The sequence below is a fragment of the Bubalus kerabau genome, chromosome 2 (assembly GCF_029407905.1).
Source record: "Bubalus kerabau isolate K-KA32 ecotype Philippines breed swamp buffalo chromosome 2, PCC_UOA_SB_1v2, whole genome shotgun sequence".
NCBI classification, from domain to species: Eukaryota; Metazoa; Chordata; class Mammalia; order Artiodactyla; family Bovidae; genus Bubalus; species Bubalus kerabau.
Genome location: NC_073625.1, coordinates 36,288,581 through 36,316,266, shown reverse-complemented (window position 1 = coordinate 36,316,266; position 27,686 = coordinate 36,288,581). Strand labels below are relative to the sequence as shown.

At 35.3% G+C, this 27,686-nt stretch overlaps 1 long non-coding RNA gene across 3 annotated transcripts in view; it reads right to left on the bottom strand.

Moving 5' to 3' along the window:
- Positions 1–27,686, bottom strand: part of LOC129643213 (uncharacterized) — a 201,225-nt gene that overhangs the window by 43,969 nt on the left and 129,570 nt on the right. For 2 of the 3 annotated variants that reach the window (XR_008710156.1, XR_008710158.1), the window contains exons 2-4: positions 8,332–8,486; positions 7,759–8,153; positions 6,490–6,577 (exon numbers count right to left, since the gene is read on the bottom strand). This is a non-coding gene — a long non-coding RNA (uncharacterized LOC129643213). The remainder of the gene's footprint in view (positions 1–6,489; positions 6,578–7,758; positions 8,154–8,331; positions 8,487–27,686) is intronic. The other variant, XR_008710157.1, reaches the window with a different exon arrangement.

Below are 27,686 nucleotides of genomic sequence, written 5' to 3'. Positions count from 1 at the left end.
CATTGACATTTGTTCAAGGACTTTTACAAAAGAGTGTTCCAGGATGAGCACATAGGCCGTAGCTTGAGGCCATGGGAGGGATTGATATCTGAAGCCTATTTGTGAGGAGAAAGTTTATGGCAAAGGAGTTTACTGAATTTAGGGCTTAGAAATAATTAAAATAGTTAGAAGTTAAAGATTTAAGGAATGTTGTAAAGTTAGCATATTTTACTATAGCTTATAGAAGTTAGGAATTTTTAGAGACACTATAACTAGAAGCCTTTTTAAGAGATAGTGAGCTCAGGATGTTAGGGGCAAACAGGATTTAGGAAGATAAGTAGTAAACTGAGGAATGTAGCATGAGTTACAATGTAATCACAAATTAACTATAGGACACATTAGAAGAGGTAGATAATAGATGATAAGGCTGATCTGGAGAGAATCACTGAAGCAGGAACTCTGTTTGAAGAGCAACAATGATTTATGGAGATAATAAATGTGGGAGAGGGGGCAACTGAAAATGTCAAACCTCTGGCCTAATGTTTTTGTAAAAGTATAAAAGAGAATCTTAAACTTGAAATAAACAGGCAGTCCATAGAAAAATGAGAGGCTGTCTCATCGCCAACACCGTCCATCTCTTCAGGTTGAATCCCTGGTTGTTGGAGTTGGACTTTGGCAATCCCTTGCAGATCTCAGTGCCTCTGACCCTGCAGCAGGCCACCACCGACCCACACCTCCTCTGGAGACTCCTGAACACTCACAGGCAAGTCTTGTGTGGTCTGTCTTGTGGGGTCACTGCTCCTATCTACTGCTATGGGCAGGAATCCCTTAGAAGAATGGAGTAGCCCATGTAGTCAACAAAAGTCTAAATGCAGTACTTGGGTGCAATCAGAATGATCTCTGTTTGTTTCCAAGGCAAACCACTCAGTATTACAGTAATCCAAGTCTATGCCCCAAAAAGGAATGCTGAAGAAGCTGAAATGAAGACCTACAACAGCTTCTAGAATTAACATCAAAAAAAATTAAAAAGATGTAATTTTCATCATATTAGACTGGAATGCAAAAGTAGGAAGTCCAAAGATACCTAGAATAACAGGCAAATTTGGCCTTGGAGTACAAATTGAAACAGGGCAAAGGCTAACAGAGTTTTGCCAAGAGAACACACTGGTCATAGCAAACACCCTCTTCCAACAACACAAGAGACAACTCTACACATGGACATCACCAGATGGTCAATACCAAAATCAGATTGATTATATTCTTTGCAGCCAAAGATGGAGAAGCTCTATACAGTCAGCAAAAACAAGACTAGGAGCTGACTGTGGCTCAGATCATGAACTCCTTATTGGCAAATTCAGACTTAAATTGAAGAAAATAGGGAAAACCACTAGACCACTCAGGTATGACCTAAATTAAATCCATTACAATTATACAGTGGAAGTGACAAATAGATTCAAGGGATTAGATCTGATAGAGTGCCTGAAGAAATATGGATGGAGGTTCATTGCATTGTGCAGGAGTCAGGGATCAAGACCATCCCCAAGAAAAAGAACTGCAAAAAGGCAAAATGATTGTCTTAGGAGGCCTTACAAATAGCTGAGAAAAGAAGAGAAGCTAAAGACAAAGGAGAAAAGGTAAGATATACCCATTTGAATGCAGGGGTCCAAAGAACAGCAAGGAGAGATAAGAAAGCCTTCCTCAGTGATCAGTGCAAAGAAATAGAGGAAAACAACAGAATGGAAAGGCTAGAGATCTCTTCAAGAAAATCAGAGATATCAAGGGAATATTTAATGCAAAGATGGGCACAGTAAAGGACAGAAATGGTATGGACCTAAGAGAAGCAGAAAATATTAAGAAGAGGTGGCAAGAATACACAGAAGAACTATACAAAAAAGATCTTCATGAACCACATAACCATGACGGTGTGATCACTTACCTAGAGCCTGACATCCTGGAATGTGCAGTCAAGTGGGCGTTAGGAAGCATCACTACAAACAAAGTTAGTGTAGGTGATGGAATTCCAGTTGAGCTATTTTAAATCCTAAAAGATGATGCTGTGAAAGTGCTGCACTCAATATACCAGCAAATTCGGAAAACTCAGCAGTGGCCACAGGACTAGAAAAGCTCAGCTTTCATTCCAACCCCAAAGAAAAGCAGTGCCAAAGAATGTTCACAATACCACACAATTGCACTCTCTCATAGGCTAGCAAAGTAATGCACAAAATTCTCCAAGCCAGGCTTCAATAGTGCATGAACCAAGAACTTCCAGATATTCAAGCTGGATTTAGAAAAGACAGCGGAATCAGAAATCAAATTGTCAATATCCATTGGATCACTGAAAAAGCAAGAGAGTTCCAGAATAATATCTACTTCTGCTTTATTGATTACTCCAAAACATTTGATTCTGTAGATAAAAGAAACTTGGAAAATTCTTCAAGAGATGGGAATACCAGACCGCCTTACCTGCCTCCTGAGAAATCTGTATGCAGGTCAAGAAGAAACAGTTAGAACCAGACATGGAAAAATGGAGTGGTTCCAAATTGGGAAAGGAGTACATCAAAGCTCTATATTGTCACCCTGCTTATTTAATGTACATGCAGAGTAAATCATGAGAAATGCTGGTCTGGAGCAAGCACAAGCTGGAATCAAGATTGCCAGGAGATATATCAATAATCTCAGATACACAGATGACACCACCTTTATGGTAGAAAGTGAAGAGGAACTAAAGAGCCCTTTAATGAAAGTGAAAGAGAAGAGTGAAAAAGCTGGCTTAAAACTCAACATTCAAAAAACTAAGATAATGCCATCCAGTCCCATCACTTCATGGCAAATAGATGAGGAAACAATGGAAATAGAGACTATTTTCTTAGGCACCAAAGTCACTGCAGATGTTGCTGGCAGCCAGGAAATTAAGAGAGTCTTGCTCCTTGGAAGAAAAGCTATGACCAACTTAGCATATTAAAAAGCAGACATTACTTTGCCAACAAAGGTCTGTCTAGTCAAAGCTATGGTTTTTCCTGTAGCCATGTATGGATGTGAGAGTTGGACTATAAAGAAAGCTGAGCACTGAATAAATGATGCTTTTGAACTCTGGTGTTGGATAAGACTCTTGAGCGTTCCTTGGATTGTAAGGAGATCCCACCAGTCTATCATAAAGGAAATCAGTCCTGAACATTCATTGGAAGGACTGATGCTGAAGCTGAAACTCCAATACTTTGGCCACCTGATGCGAAGAACTAACTAGTTGGAAAAGACCCTGATGCTGGGAAAGATTGACGGCAGGAGGAGAAGGGAACAACAGAGGATGAGATGGTTGGATGGCATCACAGACCTGATGGACATCAGTTTGAGTAAGGTCTGGGAGTTGGTGATGGACAGGGAAGCCTGGTGTGCTGCAGTCCATGGGGTCGCAAAGAGTCAGACACGACTGAGCAAATTAACTGAACTGAACACAACAAAATGCTTGTGAACTTGATAATGTCTTAACAGAATCTGTCAAAGGAGATGGTAGAGGAGGAGAACCAAGAATCAACGAACTCTTAGACAGCCTTAGACAGGCTAATGTTCTTACATAGAAGGGAGGGCGTTAAGAAATAATTGTCAACATTTTCCCCTAATTTGATCAAAAGTATAAATCCCTAGGTCCTTGAAGAAAGTCCAACAAATTTTGAAAACAAAGAACTAAGTGGAAATACTTAAGACTGCCTGGTAAAGATATTTTCAAGCTACTGTAGTGCAAAGACTACTTAATGGTTAATGTTTGTATATATTCAATATTATATGCATATTTTCAACAAATGGATACACATGACAAAAAATGAATTTCAGATGTTTCCTTACATCATAAACAATAGTTACCTTAAAGTGTATCTGATCCCTAAATAAATGTAAGTACAATAACTATAAAGTTTCTAGAAAATAGAATTTAGTGAACTTACATCAGGCAAATATTTCTTAAAAATGACACATAAATTAAGTGTAAAAGAAAAATATTAATAAAACAATCAAAAGTCAACACTTGATTTTCCAAAGATACTGAAAAACTTAAGAGGCTCGAATATATTATTTGCAAAACATACAACTCAGTAAGAACATGCATAAGTAACTATTTACAGATTGCCTTTGAACAATGTGGGGATTAAGGGTGTCTGCCCTTGAAAATTTGTGTGTAACTTACTGTTTGTCCTCCAGATCCACAATTCCTTTCTGTTCACAATTTTACTCAACTGAGGATTATGGTAACACTGTACTTACTATTGAAAAAAACATCATATCTGTCGACCCCTGCAATTCAAACCTGTGTTTTTTTAAGGATTAAGTGTATATGTTTACACCCACACACACACACATATACACACATATATATCAATAATAAAGAAAAACACCTCAATTAAAAATGGGCAAAACATTGGGATAATTCTAAAAATACATCTGTAGGCAAAGAAGCATATTAAATAGTACTCGATAGCATTTGACTCTGAAAATGCAAATCACAACTCCATATATATTATAATATACATAATATACCACATACCAATAGCACAAATTAAAAAGATAAATCATACCAAGTTTTGGATAGGATGGGAAACAATCGAAACTCACATACTGTTGTGGGAGGGTAAAATAATACAACCATTTGCAAAAAAATTTTAGCAGTTTCTTAAAACATTAAACATACACCTACCTTATGAGTCAGCCATGCCAAGAGAAACAAAAGCATGTATAAACATAAAACTTCTAAAGAAATGTTCAAAGCAACTTTGTTACAATAGTCTAAATATCTATCAATAGGTAAATGGTTAAACAGATTGTGATGTACCCATATAATAGAATAATGCCAAAGTATTATATTTCCAAAGTAATATAAATATACCATACCAAGAAAAGCATATATGCTGTGCAATTCCACATATTAAAAATTCAAGGAAATGTACAATAAATTGACAGAAAAAAAATTTTTTTTTCCCGGGGAGAGACAAGTAGAGAGGTACAGGACAAACAAATTACACAAGAAATTATGGAAGTCATGGGTTATGCATAGTATCTTATTGCAGTGATAGTTTCATGGGTCTGAACATGTCAAAATGTATAAAATTTACACTGATAAACACATATAATGAGATACAGCTGCATCCTTGTCATAATAGATCAAGTTATCAGTATAGACTTACTACTAATCATTGGTAGGGATTTGGAACAATTAGAATTCTAATGCATTTCTAACATGGAACAGTTACTTATAACGTGAAATATGTATATGTCATACAATGCAGTTCTTTCACTCCCACAATATTTATTCAAGAGGAATTAGAACAGATCAGTTGTTCATGTATTTTTGTAGTTGTTTAATTCATTAATTAAATCTCAAATCTGAACACAACTTAAAAAGTTTTCACTGATGAATGGATAGACTAATTGGGTCACACATTCCCATGATGAATAGCTGACCCTTCAACAGCATGGTTTGAGTTGTGTGGATCCACGTTTGTTTCACTAGAAATGTACTACAGTACTACACAGTCTGCAGCTGGTTGAATCCATGGATGTGGAACCAGGGTTACTGAAGTCCGACTCTAAGTTATATGGGGATTTCTGACTATGTGGAAGGCCAGTATCCCAGTTCCTGTGTTGGTCAAGAGTCAGCCATGTGTACTATTTAGGAATGAATACTGCATGCAGCAATGCTAATATGTTGTAAGTTATAGGGTCTGAGATAATACAATCAAATATTTACACAAATCATTCCAGTTCTAATAAATTATAGAATAAGCAGGACTAAGTTTCAGTGATGGAAAGCTTATCAAGATTGATTGTAAATGAGATTTTAAAGAACTTTTTAAGGAATGGAAATTTTATTGGTGGTTACACACATCTGTCAAAATTCATCAAGTTGGACACCTCACATTGGCACTTTTTATTGAGTGTAAATATATTTGATTTAAACATTGAAATTGGTTTCTATTATAAGAAGCTGAATCATAAAACATAGACATAACATTTTATAAGATTTCACAATATGCATTCCAACAAATATTTAATATTTTTTGTGAAGCTGAAATTCACAGTAAGATCTACAATTAAGGTCATGATTTACTCTTTCAGAATTTGAAAAATGGTGTACTTAAACAGGAAAGTGCTGGGTCTATGTAGTAATTGCTAAAAATCCAGCCGTATTCAATTCACATAAATACAAATTTATTGGATTTAATATTCTTCTAAAAAGGTGAAATTCAGTGAAGCCATTATAAAATTTTTAAGTATATAACTATTTTGGTAGAATTTATCATTTTACCATTTGAGCCCAGTTTGTTCTGCATAAGAGTACAACCCCTGATTATTGTTAGAATGTGCCACATTCCTGTGAAGAGCCTTTTCAGTTGAAACGCAGTGTATATAGTGAGTGTGTGTGTGTGTGTGTGTGTGTAGTAGTTGTATGTAGTGTATACATGGTGGTTCTAATAACATTAGAACTCAGAGCATTTTTCTTATGTCTTAGTATCTTGTACTCACATTGCATGGTCCTCTCCAGGTGATGTCCCAAGGAGTTACTGGGGTCATCCTGTCTGGGGCTCTGTCTTCAAGGCTGTAGTTCTTTTTGCTGCAGACATTATTCCAACAACCTTCAGGTACTCCTCTCCCTCCTTCCATTTAGTTTCTAGATCTGTACTAAAAGATTCAGGCTTCCCAATACAAAATTCTAAAACAGATTTTTATTTTCCTACTCTATATTTTAAAATCATGTTTCTTTTTCTCATAAGACATAACTAGATCCATTAAATTTTAAGTTTATTTTTATTATTCAAAAGACTGTATGTTCCATGAAAGCATACTTTTCCTGATTGTCACTGGTTTATATTTTGTGCCTATATATAACAGGTATTCATGAAATATTATTTAGATCTACTTCCCTGGTGGCTCAGATGGTAAAGCGTCTGCCTACAGTGCGGGAGACCCGGGTTCAATCCCTGGGTTGGGAAGATCTCCTGGAGAAGGGAATGGCAACTCACTCCAGTACTCTTGACTGGAAAATCCCATGGACGGAGGAGCCTGGTAGGCTACAGTCCCGTGGGGTCGCAAAGAGTCGGACACGACTGAGCGACTTCACTTTCACTTTCCGTGAAATATTATTTAGATCAATACAAGCTTGAGCACATAAATACATGGGTGTCTCTGAGTTCTGATCAACCACAATGATCAAGTTTCTGTTTTGCAACCTTGATTCTACCCTGCCCTGCAAAAGTGAAAAATTGAGATTTCTCAGCTTGGAACTGCAGAAAAAAATAAAAAAAAATTTTTTGAGCCATTTTGAAAATAAGCTATACATGTGTGCTAAACCATAGCATCCTATCTACTTTCAAGAAGACTAAAGGACTCGGAAATTAAAACAGAAACCTTTTTTTTTTTTTTTTTCAATTCTACTGTCTGAACACATCAATTGTCTCTATTAATCTCTCCTGGTCTATCACCTGGTCAACGAAACTTATCCTCCCTCTTCCACTGATCACCTTCCTCCTCTACCTCCTTGCCAACTGATTTGGAATTATGTTCAATATCACCAAATGTAGGTACTGAAAAACAATATAAATTTTTTTTTTTTTTCTGTTCCAACTAAAATCTAACTTAAAGCTAAATTCAAGTCAGGAAGATGTGGGCTATTTAGTTTTTATAGCCAACCTCCTCACAAGCCAAAATCATTTGTTCACATTTGGCCCTAGTGGAAAGGGACTGAGCACAGAAAGGCCTCTGCTGCTTTTGTTCTGTGACACGGGCTTGACTTACCTCCTAAGTATGCAGCAGGAGAAATTACAGCTCCATGTGTTTTCTGCAGCAGACCAATTTAGCCTGTCAGAAAATGGTTTACTCTCATTTGCTTCCTCTAGGCAGTTGCACCCCACTCCAGTATTCTTGCCTGGAAAATCCCATGGAAGGAGGAGCCTGGTGGGCTGCAGTCCATGGGGTCGCCGAGAGTCGGACACGACTGAGCAACTTCACTTTCACTTTTCACTTCCATGGCTTGGAGAGGGAAGTGGCAACCCACTCCAGTGTTCTTGCCTGGAGAATCCCAGGGACGGGGGAGCCTGGTGCGCTGCCATCTATGGGGTCTCAGAGAGTCGGACACGACTGAAGTGACGCAGCAGCAGCAACAGCAGTACTGTCAGACAACCTGGTAATGCCTTTTTTTTTTTTTTTTGAAAAATAAGGAAAAATAAGCTGAAATAAGAGTGAACTAGATTTGGATTCATTCAAGTCATAGATTTTTTGTTGTATTTTACCTTGGGGAAGTATTCCATTCAAGGCTCATTAACATAGAGTGTTATAAGAATTAATGTTGAGAACTTTTTGAAAACCTACTTGTTGGATGAAGAGGACACTGGAGTCTGACCGAAAGAGCAGCTCTTCCAGAGATGGATGGAGTTCCAGAGTAAAGGTCAGTGTCAAGACCTCTGTGGACTGGATTCCTGCCAGCAAGGCTAGGTTGTTCTCACCTCTTAGCCTACAAGATCCTTCTGTAAATAATCATTTATATTAATAACATTAGTGGAGTAAAAGGGTTGATCTGTCATATTTATCTATTCAATCATTTTTTCTCCAACTGTTTCACCTATTCTTATATTTTACAAATGTGTCTTTAAGAAGGTCTATATTCCTTTTCAGGAATATGTGAACACTGTAACAAATCCTCAGTGAGTTTTGGTGAGTAAAATATAAGCACATATATTTAATGCCATTCACAGTATATTTTTTCTAAGAAGAAATCTCTGGTTTGCTGGAGCAATACGAACTATAATTTATGTTAATATTCATAAAAAGTAATGTCATTCTTGCTTGAGGTTTTCCCCATGTTTAGTGGACCGTATCACAGGAAGTATCTTGAAAATTTTATTCATAAAGAACATGTCAGTTCAGCCTGAAAATAAAAATTTAATAACTGCTATACAGATTTCAATGTATTTTTTGCTCATTGGCTCAAGATTCAAAGACTATTTTGGAAATAATATTTCCATTGAAATTTTAATATTGTTGTAACTTTTATAGAGATTATTTTTCTCTAATCCTCATTTTACGAGTTGTCACCATAAAACAACTATTAATTTTATTAATAGTCATACAACTTTATATTTAGAGTAAAAGAAGTTGATAATACCACTGTATATATTTATAGAAGATAATACAAGACAATTCCCCCAGAAAACAACAGTTGTCTGCTTATTCTTTTCCAAAAATAATGGAAAAAAATTGTTCAGAAATGATTTCAACAGATTTCAACCTTTGAATAATTGCTATAACAAAGGAAACTTCCCTCATAATTTTCCAAATTTTGTGTAATTTATAGTCATCTGTAGTAAATAGTGTTTATCATTTTTTTTGTACAATGACCAAATCATAATAAAACTTAATGGAATCAAACAAAAACAAAATTTCTGTGATAATAAGACACTTTTTGCATTCCTTTTTTGCTATTTTTTCTTTTTTGTTTTATTCCCTCCATTTCTTTACCTACTTTTACCACTCAAATGCAGAAGTCTAAACTTACCACAAGAGAGGCTGCTCGTGTATTTTAGAGTGATAGAGAACATCAGGTGTTTCATTTGACATGGTATTAAGTTAGTTTTATTACAAACTCAATTTAATTGAAAGTTAAAGGGCTTAACAAAGGAGCTTAAAGTTGAAAGCAAGCATGTGAATTATGTTGAAAATGGATGTGTTACTTTTACTATAGATTCAATATTCGATCATTAAATTAGTCATATGTGTAACAGTATTGTGATATAACATAGAACAATGAGTTGTATGGTCTCTTTTAAAGGTCATTATGATAGATGACAAAGTTTCATAATATAATTAGTAACTTGAAATGTAATTCTTGGTAGTTTACCTTTTTTTTTTTTTTTTTTTTTAACCCGTGAAATGTCTAAAGCCTCAGCTATATTGCTTCTTTAGCAGCATGAGTCTATTTTTCAACTAGATGCTTGGGGCTGGTGCACTGGGACGACCCAGAGGGATGGAATGGGAAGGGAGGAGGGAGGAGGGTTCAGGATGGGGAACACATGTATACCTGTAGCGGATTCATTTTGATATTTGGCAAATCTAATACAGTTATGTAAAGTTTAAAAATAAAATAAAATTAAAAAAAAAAAAAAAAAAAATAATCAGAACAACAACAAAAATGCCTTACATAGGTTCTGTAGAATGAGAAAAACAAATTCTAATTAACAGATAGGTACAGTCATATATAAATAAATTAGACTATAAATATTATTATATAAACATACTATTCCACCATTCTTTTGAAATGCATCTTTAATGAAGTGTATTCATATGTTTCCTACATCTTGTTTCATTGATTTATTAGCATAAACCTGCAAAAAGAGCATACCATTTAAATCCTGAGATAATTTTGTTTGTATTTTGATGTTGATCCATCATTATTTTTAGTATGAATATTACCTAAGCCTTTCAAAATGTACTGAGACTTGTATACTCTGTAAAGGTTTAGATAATAAGAAAATTATACTTTGAAGTATTGTTTTTAAAACATTTTTGTACAGTTATGAGCCTGTTTCCATTTACAGGGTAATACATAAACCCCTTTTAATAATTCCTCATAGATACTAGTACTTGAAGAGTCTCAAATCCTTTTGCCAACATTAGCAGCTGATAATGTTCAAGGACACACTAGAAGGGAGCTGAGCTGAAAAGGGCTCTGCACCCAGTGCCTGAAATTCCCACACTATGCTGCCCCTCCTGCAGCTCACGGTGCAAGCTGATGCATTTATGCTAACGCTGGACTCATATTTAAAGCTAAAATTCAAGATACTCTGATATTGAAAAAAAAAAATCAAGGTTACTTACTATCATCATTAACTAACAGTGTTCTCTTTGAGTAGATGATGTAAAAATAAGAGAAAGAAAACAGTATAAAATTGAAAAGAAAAATAGCAGTTGCAAAGTGATTGCTCATTTTACAATTTTATAGATAGAAATACAGTAAGCTAATCAACACTCCAGAAGAGCTAAATACACAATAGTATCATAAGAAGAATTATTAGGCAATAAATATATGTGGAAACAACCTATGTCTCAATAACAGCAAGCTTATTGTTGAAGCTTAAAGAGCTAGACATCATCATAAGCACCTCACATCCTTCCCTCTCTACTTCTATAGCATTTCTAATCAAAACAATACACACTGCATTGGTAAACACTAAGGCTGGATGAAGAAAGCATGTGTTATGAATATGTCACTTCTTCCTAAACAAATATGATTCTCCATGAAAATGCTAATAGCTTCAGCAACTATATAAACTTTCAACTGAACAGAAAAAATGAAATGAAAATTAGGCAGAGATAGTATAAAATTTAGTAATAGTGAGAAGGCTCTCCTAATGGATGTTAAAACATATTATTGAGCTTCAATATTTAACGTATCATATTAATGGTAAACACATAGCTCAATACAATAAAGAGCAGAAATAGAAAAATGTTTTAATATATGAGAAAAGAAAAATGTCTTACCATATAATACAAGTAGCATTCAAAGTAAGTGAATAATCAATAGATTATTAATTGACACTAGGATTGATGGATAGCCATCTAAACACAATCCAGTTCCTTCCCCCCCCCACTCTTTTTAACAATTTAATTTCAATTAATCACCAATAAAAGATTTAAATCATAAAGATCAACACAAATTGTTGAAAGAAATCAGGGGATATTAATTATAATTTTGAAATCAGCATATTAAAATATAATCTTGAAGTGAAATTTCTGTTACTTTTTAAAGGAAAAATGCTAATGTAAAAAACTTAAAGCATAAAAATTCAAACTGAGAAAATATTTAAAACCTATATGCATGAATAGGGCATATTTTCTTAATACCAGTTGATATGGATACAAGACAAATAGGGATTTAACTGACTGGTCATTATGAAAAAATAAACAGATACTGAAATATAATTACAATATAAAAGTTACAAAAATATTTTCACTGTAAATAATTTTTAAATTAAAGGCAGGAGAAGGCAATGGCACCCCACCCCGGTACTCTTGCCTGGAGAATCGATTTCATGGACGGAGGAGCCTGGTAGGCTGCAGTCCATGGGGTCACTAAGAGTCGGGCACGACTGTGTGACTTCACTTTCACTTTTCACTTTCATGCATTGGAGGAGGAAATGGCAACCCACTGCAGTATTCTCGCCTGGCGAGTCCCAGGGACAGAGGAGCCTGGTGGGCTGCCGTCTCTGGGGTCACACCGAGTCGGACATGACTGAAGTGACTTAGCAGTAGCAGCAGGATATATACATTTTATGGAGAAGGAAATCGCAACCCACTCCAGTGTTCTTGCCTGGAGAATCCCAGGGACAGAGGAGCCTGGTGGGCTGCCGTCTATGGGGTCGCACAGAGTTGGACATGGCTGTTGCGACTTAGCAGCAGTAGCAGCATATACATTTTAAAAACAAAGTACGAAAGATAACTGTGATAATAACATGTTGCTTAGAGTATGGGGTAAGAAAGACCCCCATACAATTTCGGTCCAGGTAATTAGTTAATAAATATCAGAATTATAGGTATATAGGTACATATTTACTGGGGTATGTATATATAATCCTATTCATTTGGGTTAGTTTGTAATAACAAAATATATTGATACAAACTAATTTACTGTCCATCAACAAAAATACTAATGAAGTATATAATATGCCCTTGCAGTGATGTACTATGAAACCAAAAAAAAAAAAAAAAATTGCCAAAACTAACAAAAACAATATATCACAATAGAAAGAACCTATCTCAACATAATAAAGGTCATACATGACATACTCACAGCAAGCATTATTCTCAATGGAGAAAAACTGAAAGCATTTCCTCTAAGATCAGGAAGAAGACAAAGCTGCCCATTCTCACCACTGTTATTCAACATAGTTTTGGAAGTCCTCAACACAGCAATCAGAGAGAAAAAAGAAATAAAAGGAATGTAGTTTGGAAAAGCGGAGAAGGCAATGGCACCCCACTCCAGTACTCTTGCCTGGAAAATCCCATGGGTGGAGGAGCCTGATAGGCTGCAGTCCATGGGGTCGCAAAGAGTCGGATACGACTGAACGACTTCACTTTCACTTTTCACTTTCATGCATTGGAGAAGGAAATGGCAACCCACTCCAGTATTCTTGCCTGGAGAATCCCAGGGCCGGGGGAGCCCGGTGGGCTGCCGTCTATGGGGTTGCACAGAGTTGGACGCGACTGAAGCGACTTAGTAGCAGCAGTTTGGAAAAGAAGAAATAAAACTATTTTCAGATGACATGATACTACATAGTATAATGTATAGAAAACCCTAAAGATTCTGCTAGAAAATTACTAGAATTCATCAATGAGTATATTAAAGTTACATGATATAAAATTAATACACAGAAATCTTGAATTCCTATATACTAACAATGAAAAATCAGAAAGAGAGGTTAAAGCACCAATCCTTCACCACTGCAACAAAATGAATGAAATACCTAAGAATAAACCTAACCAAAGAATCAAAAGACCTATATGCAGAAAAGTTTAAGACACTGATGAAAGAAATCAGAAATGACACAAAAGAGATGGAGAGATAACGCTATGTTTTTGGATTGGAAGAATACTGTGAAAATGACTATACTACTCAAAATAATCTACAGATTCAGTGCAATCCCTATCAAACTATCAATTATATTTTTCGCAGAACTCAAAAAAAAAAAAACAAAAAAAAAACCATTTCACAATCTGTATGGAAACATAAAAGACCCTGAATAGCCAAAGCAATCTTAAAGAAAAACAGAGCTGGAGGAATCAGCCTTCCTGACTTCAGACAAAGCTACAGTCATGAAGACAGTATGGTACTGGCACAAAAACAGAAATATCAACCAGCAGAACAAGACAAAAAGCCAAGAGATAAACTTACACACCTATGGGCACCTTGTCTTTGACAAAGGAGGCAAGAATACACAATGGAGAAAAGGGAGCCACTTCAATAAGTAAGCAATGCAGGAGAAAGTGGACAGCCACATGCAAAAGAATGAAACTAGAACACTTTCTAACCCCACACACTGAAATAAACTCCAAATGGATTACAGAAGTAAATGTAAGGTTAGAAACTATAAAGCTCTTAGATGAAAACATAGGCAGTATGCTCTATGACATAAATCACAGCAAGATCCTCTGTGACCCACCTCTAGAGTAATGGAAGTAAAAACAAACAAATGGGACCTAATTAAACTTAAAAGCTTTTGTGAAGCAAAGGAAACAAACAAGATTAAAGGACAACCCTCAGAATGGGAGAAAACAATTGCAAATGAAACAACTGACTAAAGGATTAATCTCCAGAATATATAAGCATCTCATATAGCTCAAATTAGGAAAACAAACAACCCAATCAAAACATGGGCAGAAGACCTAAACAGACATTTCTCTAAAGAAGACATACAGATGGCCTGTGAGCACATGAAAAGATGTTCAATGTTAGTAATTATTAATGAAATGAAAAATCAAGACTACAGTGAGGTATCACCTAACACCAGTAAGGATGGCCATCATCAAAAAATCTACCAACATGAAACGCTGGAGAGGCTGTGGTGAAAAAAGAACACTCCTACACTGTTGGTGGGAATGTTAACTGCTTCAACCATTGTGGAGACTCGTTAAAAAAAACTAGGAATAAATCTACCATATGACCCAGCAACTCTACCATTGGGCATATATTGTGAAAAAACATAATCAAAAAAGACAGATGTACCCCAGTGTTCATCACAGGACTGTTTACAATAGTCAGGACACGGAAGCAACCTAGATGTCCATCAACTGATGAATGGATAAAGAAGATATGGTGTGTGTGTGTGTGTATATATATATATATATATATATATACACACACAATATAATATTACTCATCCATAAAAAAGAATGAATTTCAGTCAGTTTTAGTGAACCTAGAGCCTGCTATACATAGTGAAGTCAGAAAAATAAATATAGTATATTAACACACACATGCACATATATATATAATCTAGAAAAATGATATTGATGAACCTATCTGAAGGGAAGGAAAGGAGATAGAGATGTAGAGAAGGACTTGTGGACACAGTGTGGGAGGGAGAGTGTGGTACAAATGGAAAAAATAGCATCAACGTGCGTACATTATTGAGTATAAGATGGATGGATGTGAGAAGCTGCTGTGTAGCACAGGGAGGCCAGTCGGGTGCTCTGATGACCTGGAGGGATAGGATGCAGGGAGAGGAGGGAGGCTGGAGAGGGAGGGGACGTATGTGTAATTATGACTGGTTTGCATTATCATATGGCAGGAACAAACACAACATTGCAAAAAAATTTTTTAATTAAATTAAAAAAATCCAACAACAATGTATCATAGCCATCACTGATGTGAACCCACCCCAGAGTAAAATGCTACGTGGAAAAAGCTTGCAGAACAATGTCTATGGTATGGAGCATCTAGGATAGAAGAAGGGATGAAAAAGATGAATGCCAATTACTACATTAGTACACAAGTCACACTTGATGATTGCCACTTCTATGGTGTCATCTGTAGAAATCTGGGTCCCAGAGGACAAAAGGTCACTGGAAGATTAACTTTTATTTTGGCTTTTACACCTGTGCGCGTGTGCGTGCACGCGCACACACACACTCCTATATGTAGACACACACATATATATCTACACACACAGATACATATATATGCCTTCACTGTTTGAATTTTATTTTACCTTCACAAATATTACCTATTCAACAAATTCCCAATAATTTTATAACATGTGAACTTGGTTAATCTATTTGAAACTAAAACTTAGTTTAGATCTAATGAAAGTGTTGTTACATTCTATTTGAATTTTAAAAGAATTCTTTTGAAAACATACCAAATCAAAACATGTATTAGTAACAGAAAATATTTCATGTAAAATGATCTTGAGTGGTTTCTGTAAGTTTCATGAAATCAAAGTACTACACAGTAAGAATGTGCTCTGGGCTGAAAAATAAATGAAAAAAGTTATAACAACTTGAAGATTCTTTGAACAACTGATGTACATACACTGCCATGCTTGACATGTTTAGAAAGGAAGACAGGAAGTTTCTGTTCTCCTTAATAAATAATTCCTGGCCATTTTATTATTTTGTAAATGACTTCTGACTTTGAAGAATATCATTTACTTAAACAGCAAGACAGACCATACAGATAGAACCAAATTTCTTTTTGAAGTATGACTTTCAAAGTTACAGTTTCCTTTTGATCCAGATATATATTAGATTACCTTTTGCTTTTCAAACTCCTGACATTTTGCTAATGAGTTGAAGCCAAGGCTCACAGCTAATGACATTACATTAATATGATCCTTCACTTGGTGAAGCTTTGGAACAAGGACTTCTGGAGTAGAACTTCGTTTTTTTCCTTCCTTTCTATCCTCAAAAGACCACTTTCAGTGGCCACTCTGGGATATATGAGATACGTTATTTCACTACAAGATAGCATATTGTTAATGGTAATGTATTTCAAGTGTTTACGTGCAGTCAACGTGGAAATTGAATTTCATCTGAAAGCAGAAACAAGTTACGGCTTCTAATGAAGAGTTTATGAATATGTAAATGTGAGTCTAAATCATAGTATAGCGATCTTTTCTGAGATATTTAATTACCTGAAAGAAGCATGAGACATTGTCATTTTTAAAGAAAAATGACAATCTATAATAAAAAAAATGAATGCTGAGGGTGTATTTTAAAAACTGTATTATTAAGCAAAGTGAAATAGGATATGGAAATAATGAAGGACTCCGGAGAAATAAATTACATCTAGCTCAGACTCTCTCACTAATTACCTGTATGACTAACTTCTGTATTCTCTAGATTAGCTATTAACTGGTTATAATACATGTCTTACCGCCTTCTAATATTTTTATAAGGGAAAAAAATGCATATGGATGTCATTTTTTAGAGTTTTTTAAAAAACACCCCTTGAATATATCATTTTAATAATTCTAGAAGAATTTTTATTATTTGATAGCCATGATGACATTGGTAACAACAACCAAGTAATTAAAACAGAATCTCATCATTATTCACTTAATAACCTACACGGGACTAAGTAATTTGTCCTTTCAGCAAAGAAGCTTGGTTTCAGCATCTTTTCAGTACTGATCAATGTTTCAGCATCCAGTTTTTCACTGATGTACCCTCAGGTTTCTAGGTTTGTTGGAGGACAAAAGGTTTCTGACAGACGGAGGAAGCTAACTGTTTCCGGAAGAGGCAGGTCGGCACCGCCCTTCCCCAAACTTCTCAGCGGTTTGGGGAAACGCTCCCCCTCGATTCTGCGCACTGGGAGAAGCAACAGCTGGTCCTCCTCCCCCTGATGGAGGCTGCCACCATTTCCTTTCCCACCGCAGCTGATGAGGGTGTCCATTATTTATGATCATTAGATTACGCTCATCTCTCAGCCTTTGGGCAGGTATACAAAAACAAATCAGCCCATCAATCTTTTCCTCCCGAGTTTCCAGTCTACAGATTCACACCTGCCCCTCTCCTATATTTATTAGACAAAAGTCTGTGTCCACAGATGGGCCTTAACTGGGAAGGAAAGCAAAAACAAAATTTAGAAGCATGAAAACCTACAGATAATCCTGTCATCATGCTCATATTATTGAAGAAAAAAAAGATCATTAGCTCTTGATCATCCACAGTTTGCAAGTCGTCATCAGCAGTGTCTCATCTGTACTGAATGCTGTTTAAATGCAAATACATCAGCACATACACATATCAAGGATACAAGGTATATGTTCAAATTCATAAAAATATACTGAGAAAGAAAATACGTTTGATGCAATAAAGAAAGAAATAGTCCTTTGTGAAACACCAAGTAGCCCTGACAGATATTTAGTTTCTGGGACAGGGTTTTCTCCAAAGCAAACTCATTAAAGCGTTTTAGGAAAATGAACCTGTGTCACTATTTAAAGAACTCCACAGTTTTAAAAATAGTATTTGTCTTATCTGAGTGTTACAAAGCCTAGAGTGTTTCTACAGTCCTGCAGCCATGTATAAAATCACCCTGATGCTGGTGAGTTTTTAGATACTGATCACAATAAAACTGCAGTTTGAATTGAATTAACTGAATTTTTTGGCTTCCTATAAGAAATATAACTTGATGGACACTATGCTTATCTTTAATATGAGAAATATAAGACTAAGTTTAGGAACTTTTGAAATGTAATGAATCAAATTTGAGGTGAGGGATTTCTTTTAGGGTTCTATTAACAAAACCGCTGTAAATAAATGAAAAATAAAAATGGTGAAGGTTAAGCCCTGTGAAGAGGCTGTCATTTCTGTAATAAGACAGATGTTTAAACACATGCCCTCTGGCATGGCCTTCACATGAATCTCTAACTGCAACTTCACCGTAAAGTGTACCCAGGAGATAAGGAACTCTGGGAAAACACACTGAAAAAGGAAAAAAAATTACTTTCCATATGTTTAATTCTAATTACGTAAAAATAAAAATTAATTTTGGTAATATTCTCTACATGTTATCTACTTATAATTTCCCTGCTTTCAGAGAGCCTATACATAACCTCACCAAGGTTCAAATGACATAAAGGCAAAAGCTGAATATTAATCATAAATAAAGTTTAAATAAACTATCTTTCAAGATATTTACTTTTGAATTATCTTTAGACACTCTTTATCTGCTTCACAAGGATTTTACAGTCCAAAATTTGCTTCAAGTGTCAATTTCTCTATCACTATTTGTGTCTATACCTACATCTACAGAAACATCCATAGCTATATTCTCATCTATATTCCTTACATTATTCCTATATTTGTTCATATCAATGTAACTATTTCAAGGGTCTCAGAGTAACATCATTACTAGTTTTATTTTCCTTGAAACAGGTAAATTTGTTAAAAATGAGCCTGTGTTAGGTGAATTCTATCAACCATTTAGAGAAGAGTTAACACCTACACTTCTGAAAATCTTCCAAAAAATTTCAGAGGAACACTCTCAAGCTCATTCTATGAGGCTACCATTAATTACCCTGAAACAAAAACCAGAAAAAAAAAAAGAAAATTACTGGCCAATATTACTGACGAACATACACACAAATATCCTTAACAAAATACTAGCAAACGAAGTCCAACAACACATTAAAAGAATCATACACCATGATCACATGGGCTTTACCTCAGGGATACAAGGGTTTTTAACATATGTAAATTGACTGGTGTGATACACCACATCAACAAATTGATGCATAAAAACCATATGATCATCTCAATAAATACAGAATAAGCCTTTAACAAAATTCAACACCCACTTAATGATAAAAACTCTTCAGAAAGTGGGCATAGAGGGAACCTATATCAACATAAGTGTTAGTCACTCAGTTGTGTCTGACTCTTTGTGACCCCATGGACTGCAGCCCACCAGGCTCCTCTATCCATGAGATTTTCCAGACAAGGATACTGGAGTGGGTTGCCATTTCCTTCTCCACGGATCTTCCTGACCCAGGGATTGAACCCAGGTCTCCTGCATTGCAGGCAGACCCTTTACCTTCTGAGCCACCAGTGAAGCCCCATATCAACATAATAAAGACCAAATTTCACAAACCCTCAGCAAAAGTCATTCTTAATGGTGAAAAACTCAAAGCATTTCCTCTAAGATCAGGAAAAAGACAACTTCTCCCACTTTTATTCAGTGTAGTTTTGGAAGTTCTAGCCACAGCAGTCAGATTAGAAAAATAAATAAAGGAATCCAAACTGGGAAAGAAGAAGTAAAACTGTCTTCCAATGGCATCTTTCACAGAATTCAAACAAACAAATCTACAATTTGTATAAAAATATTAAAGACTCTGAACAGCAAAAGTAATCTTGAGAAAGAAAAGTGGAGCTGGAGGAATCCCAGGTTCTCTGACTTTAGACTATTTTACAAAGCTACAGTCATCAAGACATTATGGTACTGACCCAAAGACAGAAATATAGATAGAATTTATATTTATAGATATATAGATATCTATCTATAGGATAGAAAGCATAGATATAAACCCACACAATTATGGTCAATTAATCTACAACAAAAAGACAAGAATACACAATGGAGAAATGTAGTCTCCATTGTATATTCTTATACAAGTGGTTCTGAGAAAACTGGAAAGCTATATATAAAAGAATGAATTAGGATATACATTTATAGCATACACAACAATAAACTCCAAATGGATTAAAAACCTAAATGTAAGGCCAAGAACCACAAAACTCTTATAGGACAACATTGGCAGAGTGCTTTTTGACATAAATTGAAGAAAGATCTTTTTTGACCCACCTCATAGAGTAATGAAAATAAAAACAAAAATAAACAAGCAAGACCTAATGAAATGCAAAAGTTTCTGTACAGCAAAGGAAACCATAACAAGATGAAAAGACAACCCTCAGAATGGGAGAAAATATTTGCAAATGAAGCAATGACAAGGAATTAATCTCCAAAAATATACAAACAGCTCACACAATTCAGTATCAGAAAAGAAATCCAATCCAAAAAAATGGGCACAAAATCTAAATAGACATTTTTTTCAAAGAAGACACATTAATTATTGTATGCTACTCGCTCAGTCATGTCCGACTCTTTGCCACCCCATGGACTATAGCCTGCCAGGCTCCTTTGTCCTTGGTATTCTCCAGGCAAGAATACTAGAGTGGGTTGCCATTTCCTTCTCCAGCAGATCTCCCCAACCCAGGGAGACCCCAGGTCTCCCACATTGCAGGCAGATTCTTTACCATCTGAGCCACCAGAGAAGCCCATCACTAATTATTAGAGAAATGCAAATCAAAAAAAAAAAATGATGTTCCACCCCACACTAGTCAGAATGGCCATTATCAAAATATATACAAACAATAAATGCTGGAGAGGGTGTGGAGAAAAGGTAACATTCTTAGACCGTTGGTGGGAATGTAAACTGATAGAGCCACTATGGAGAACAGTATGGAGGTTCATCAAAAAATGAAAAACAAAACTACCATATGACCCAGAAATCCCAATTCTGAGCATATTCCCAGAGAAAACCATAATTCTAAAAGAATATGTACCCCAATGTTCATTGGAGCACTATTTACAATAGTCAAAATATGAAAGTAACATAAATGTCCGTCAACAGAGGAATGGATAAAGAAGCAATACTTCATACAAATATAGTGGTGGAAATGCTGTATGGAATATGGTAAGATATTAGGTACACATGCAGTTTCAAGTTCAAAGAATATGTGATCCTGAGCTTTCCATATGTAAATGCTGGTAGTCTTGAGGATCTACTTTAAATGTTTAAAATCCTCTACTACTACTTACTGTCATAGCAATCAATCTCACATTTAATTCTTTCACTTCCCTTGAACTTTCCTTTTTCCATGATATGTATTTCTACCATATTTCAGCTTATCCATCATTTTATTTTAGGAATACATCCATCTTGTCTAAGAGTAACATCAGATGGTCCTGAAGGTTATAGTGAAATTGTTATCACTTGAAAGCAAAAAATGCAATCTTTTCTCTTGATACATGTAAAATAAAAGATGTAGAAGTGTTTCCCTTGTGCAAAAAATTTTGCTTTTAACTAAGATTTATCACTATTTCCTTATGAATTTAAAACATATATATTGCAGTTTTTATACATACTTGGCAATCCTATTTTTATCTTTATTTACATGCTGATTTTTAAAGAAAAATCATACATCTATGGATTTTATCATCACCTAATTATAGCAATTATATTATTTACTCTTTTAAGCACCTTGAAGTGTTCTTGTACCATGCTAAGCATCATATAAGTTACTGATAGTAGGTAGATTAAATAAAAACTAACTTGTTCAAATATATTCATGAGTTTTGAATGTTTCAATTATGTTTAATGGAAATTAAAGCTGTTTTCCTATCTAAAAGATACGGATTTTCAGTGCAATGTCTTATGATTTTTCAGTATCTACCCAGTTGTCACCTTATAGTTTTATCTTTGGGACAAAAACGATTACATATTTTTAGTAAAATATACTGTTCCCGAATCAATGTAAAGGGCAGATAGATAGCCATTTTAAGTGATCAGACAACTATTTTAAGAATGCATTGATCTACCTCTGAAGTCAGTAATCTCATATCACCAGGTTAATGTCAATCTTTTTTTTAAAGGTAAAGGCAAGTTTTTTCAAAGACAGATATGCACTGATATTTTTAGCACTCTCAAGAGGCTGAAATTCCAGAGTATATATTCCCTGGTGTTTGAGAACCACAGGCTGTGCATGAACAATGTGTGATTCTAAGTGGGACTCCTTTACCTCAGTGCTTAGAGGGTTTTTCTTATTAGGAAAGCCACACAAGTAATTATAATCTAATTATGATTTTGGGTCAACAAGGTTTAATATGGACCGTTTTGTTTTTTCACACCCAAATCCTTAAATAAGTAGTCAAAGCCTCTTCTCTGTTCTCCTCTTTTGTCACTGCTAATGATGCTCCTCTTTAAATGAGGCACTGGGTTGTGGGTTGGGGGGGGGCGGTGCTGCTTAGACTATCAGTACATTCTTCTGAAAGCCTATCAGTGTAACTAATGATTACCTTGTCTTAAACCTGGGCTGGTTTGCTCCATCTTACCCCTGGGAATTTCCCAAGGGTTGGCATTTGTCTTCTGGTTTTATATATACTGTGTCCTAAGAGATCACATCTTGTTTTCTTCCTGTTTTCACTCCTGAAGTAATATCTTCAGAAATCTTTGTTTCCCCTCTCACTTTCCTTTTGTTTGTTTTACAGTTCTGGGTTTAAGTGTGGGGGTTTGATATAAGTGAAAATTAACTTTGTAAGCAGTAACCACAACCTATATTGTGCTAAGGATAACAACTGTTTGCAGTGAATCAGTTTTATTTAACAATTCCCCAACAATATACCTAGATTACTGAGCGGGATTGCATGTCATGTGCTAACCTGAAATGTGACAAAGGTCATGAAAAGTGGGATGCAAAGGTTTTGGTTACCTAGGTGGAACTATCTAACTTCTTGGAAAAGAATGTTATATTGCTGAAAACAGCATAAGTGAAACCATCCTTTGTAAATATCCCTGAGATTATATAAAGGTCCCTTAACAAGTCTCTGAGACAACTTTCAGGCTCGTTCTACTCTTTTACCTGAATCTTCCTGACACTCTCAGCAACACTTGTGACATAGTGATATTATTTTCCTTAAGTGGTAGGATAGAAATTTATGTCATAGCTAAAAATATAACCCTTATTGTGATTATAGTTATTAAAAGAAAAATTGTGACAACAAAGTAGTTATAGTTATTATAATTATATAATATGTATAGTATATAAATATCATTTATAAATCAGTATAAACAAAATTATATCTACATACAATATTAATATAATGCTTGAACTCTCAAAATCACATACCTTCAGCAGACATTAATTTGTTCATAAAACAAATCCGAAATTGTTTAATTTTCAAAGATTTCTATAATTTGCATGACATCAGCATTTCAGTGTGATCATCAGGTAGTTCTGACACACTGCTGTACAGCTGGATCTGTTTATAATCCCTAACTCCTCTCTGTCCACATATTTACAACCACCACGTGCTTGTCTCTAAGACTGACGCCGCCTCTCAGGGCTCCCCTCACATCCCACCACCTCACTGATCTCTTCCCACCTGATCTCTGTCTGTATACAGCAGAGATGCTCTTACTGTATACAGCAGTAGCTTCAAATATTTTGCAAACCTATCCCTTAAAGAACTTTACAAACTGTCCGATCCCTTGAACATATATAATTTGTCAAATTTTCTCTTCACAAATTTCAACAGCTACTGTAAGCAAATAATTTCCAATATATTATATAAACAGTTATTCTAAGCAAAAATTATCACATCATTCAAAATGTAATCAAGTTTATGTGCCACAGATACTCGGTGCCATATTTCATTAACTTAAAACTATGTCAAAAGTCTCTGTAAGACAAAAAAAATGTATCTTTTCCTTGCTATTCTTAGAATGCATATTTGTAATTCTGAAAATTTTAACTATTTTATGTGTTTAAATATTTGATTTTCTTTAGCAATATATATATACATATTACACTATATATGTATACACATTTCATGTACTTATAAAGATAAATATGTAAAGAACATTTCTCTGGATTAAATAGTCATAATTATTACTTACATATAATTGATTTAAATAAATACCTATGTCATGCATAGTTATTAAATATAAACAAAGTGAAAAATTTTCAAAATGCATCTTTTTTTTGGCATCTTAAATAAATTTATAAGCCTCTGACTTTAGTTTGTGTATCTCTATGTCAATTCTAGTTTTGTCTTTCAACTTTATGACCATAACCACTGAGAAAACTTATTTACATAAATAAGTAAAAGAGAAAGAAATGTGGTGTGATCTAGTAATGTCACAATCATTTAAACCCCTACTGTTTTAAAAGTCAAAAATCATGTAGTACTCTACCTTCAGAAACAAACCCTATGGTTCACTGGTTAATAACTACATTTTGGTTTTACTCAATTTTTGTCTTAAGTAAAGATTTGGAGACCACCTGACTTGCAAATAAATGTTTCCTGGTCTGCTGCATTCAATATGTCAGCAAATTTGGAAAACTCAGCAGTGGCTACAAGATGGCTAAGTCAGTTTTCGTTTCAACCCTGAAGAAGGGCACTGCCATTGAATGTTCAAACCATTGTGCCTATTTAGCATGCCAGTAATGTTATGCTCAAAATCCTTCAATCCAGGCTTCAGCTGTGCCTGAATCGAGAACTTCTAGATGTACAGACTGGGTTTAGAAAAGGCAGAGGAACCAGAGATACAATTGCCAACATTTGTTTGATTGCAGAGAAAGCAAGGGAATTTCAGAAAAACATCTATTTCTGCTTCAATGAAGTAGGCTAAAGCCTCTGACAGTGTGGGTCAATACCAAGCCACCTTACCTCTCCTCCTGAAAAATCTGTATACAGACCAAGAATCAACAGTTAGAACCAGACACGGAACAACTGACTGGTTAAAAATTGGGAAAGGCTGTATACCATCACCCTGCTTATTCAACTTCTGTGCAGAGTACACTTTCTCAACACCAACATGCCGAACATACTCTTTGTCAGGTGCTCCAGGATCTTTCACACTCAGGGCAATGCCTAGAGTAACAGAGAAGAAATGAAATGCCTTGCATTTCTTCTCTGGCAGATTAATAAGTACATACAGAGGGAGACTGAAGATGTGATGTTCATGCTTCTCAACTTATCTGTATCTGTATACCCAGGAAGTTTTGGCATACCCTCAGAAATATTCAGACTCCATTCTGAAGATCACTGCTCTCCAGCACTGGAAAGGCCATCCAAAAATTAGGTCTTAATTTTAAACCAATTATGTTATTCATTGTTGTTTCATGAACATTTGTTTAACTTCCTCATGTGAGGTGGAGTCACTTGAGTTACACTTAGTTTATGTCATGCACTTCTTGCTCCTAAACCATATCTCTCAGTGCAGATTAGAATCCCAATTATGTATGTGCTTAGTTTCCATTTCTAAAAGCATTAGTTAAAAAAAAAAAAGGCAAAGAAATTAAATAACATGATGTGGTCATTTCTAAATGTTAATGCCAAAAATATTTTGCATTCCAAGCGCAGACCATTGTAATTTATTTTGAATACAACTATAAATTAGATTACAGCCTCCCATGGAATGGAAATTCAGAAAGATTGCAAATTAGTAGAAGTCACTACATTTAAATTCAGTCTGTAACACAGTCAAATCCAGATACACATACTGTTTTCCCACAGGTATCCACATAAATTCAGACAACTACATTCATGGTTACACTTATGTTTTATGTATATGCCTATTATATTTGTAGGGCTTTATTTTGTTTTCCCAGCTGGATGTTCCTTAAGAGCTTGTGTCACATTTAAAAAATGATATTTTGTTTTGGAAATAAACATTTGGAAAAAATAAAGAAATTTGGGGAAAAAACCCACTCTTGATTATTTCAGAGTTTTGAAATTAAATGATTTTTTCATAATTTTCTTCATTTTTATGTCACCTTACTAAATGGTTTAACATGTTCAGACATCTACCTATAAATAGATTCTGTAAAATTCTACCTATAAGTGGATTCTAAAACATTTGGTTAATTTATTTAAGTTTTAATTTTAACCTTTTATCTTCATACTCAAACCTTCACATAATCTTTATCCTGCTAAACCATTTTACATCATAAAAGTGTTTCTCAACAGTTATCTTAGACTTTTGTTCCTGATTATCTAGGTAACAGTTTTCAAATTTACATAAATATCTATAAAAATGTTCCTCTACATTCATAATCATGTTTTCATGACTGACTTCCAATATTTCTACTTAATTTAAGAATCCAGAGCTAGTCACAATTTAGTTTGCTTTCTGAAGGGCTGCATACAAAACTTTTTCTATGAAGATTACTGCAAAATGTATTAATGTTTTTTCATGGTAGATAGTTTCTTTATATCCCAAAATTGTTGACTTGGTTTCAAGGTAACAATATATATTAAATTATTTGAATCTAGCCCTTTCCCAATGCCATTGAAATAAACAAAATATTAAGAATGTAATCTGAAACAGTTCTGACAAGTAAGAATATTTGACCTTGTGTATGTGTGTGTATGGTAAGTCACTTCAGTCATGTTTAACTCTTTCTGACCCCATGGGCTGTGTAGCCCACCAGGCTCCTCTGTTCATGGGATTCTCCAGACAAGAATACTGGAGTGGGTTGCCATTTCCTCCTCCAGAGATCTTCCCAACCCAGGGATCGAACTCATGTCTCCTATATCTCCTGTGTTGGCACACAGGTTCTTTACCACTACTGCCACCTGGGAAGCCCTATAGTTGACTGACCTTAGCAACTATGAAATCTTGAAGTTCATAGATGGTGTAACATAATGCTATGAATTTGACAAAAAAGTATTTAAAAAATATGGCCACATTTCATACCATGGAAAGAAAAGACCTATCCAAAATATAATAGAATCAGTACCAGGTCTCAGCTCCAACATGTAAAAAAGTCACCACTCCTGTCTTTACAAGAAACTGGGCAAACTGAAAATCAGCAGTGCTTCCTAGACCCACAAGAGGACAAAGACTGCAGGGTAACTGAAATTTTGAGATATAGGTTCATCTAATGAGAACCAGTCAAACTCTCTTAACCTGGAGCAGAAGCTGCTGGAACCATAACAGTTAGAAACATTTAAATGATAATTTTGATGAACTGTTGGGAGAATGAATGTAGACTGGTATTAGAAGGGGAAAAAAATGGCTGGGTACATGCTTTAAAAATGTTCTGTATTCTTATGGGCTTTATCTGTAGGAAATTTACAAGGTTCTCAGAATGTTCCCCATGTGGCTCTAGGAAGGAGGAGATTAATCATTGTAGCTGTAACTGAAGTCTGCTCAGTATATTTCCCATAGACTTCTCCTTAACTCTCCATGGGGGAAACGTGGACAGAGACTTATCTCTATGGGGAAGATCATCCCTCCTGCTCCAGGCTTTTCTATCCTTCCTAATTCACGAAGATGTGGGGTGGGGACTACAACCAATCAATCTGAAGGCTTCAAGGTCATTGATGTAGAATGCTGTTGCCAGAGAAGGAAGTGGGGGTGAAAATGGGAGAAGAGCTATTCCAC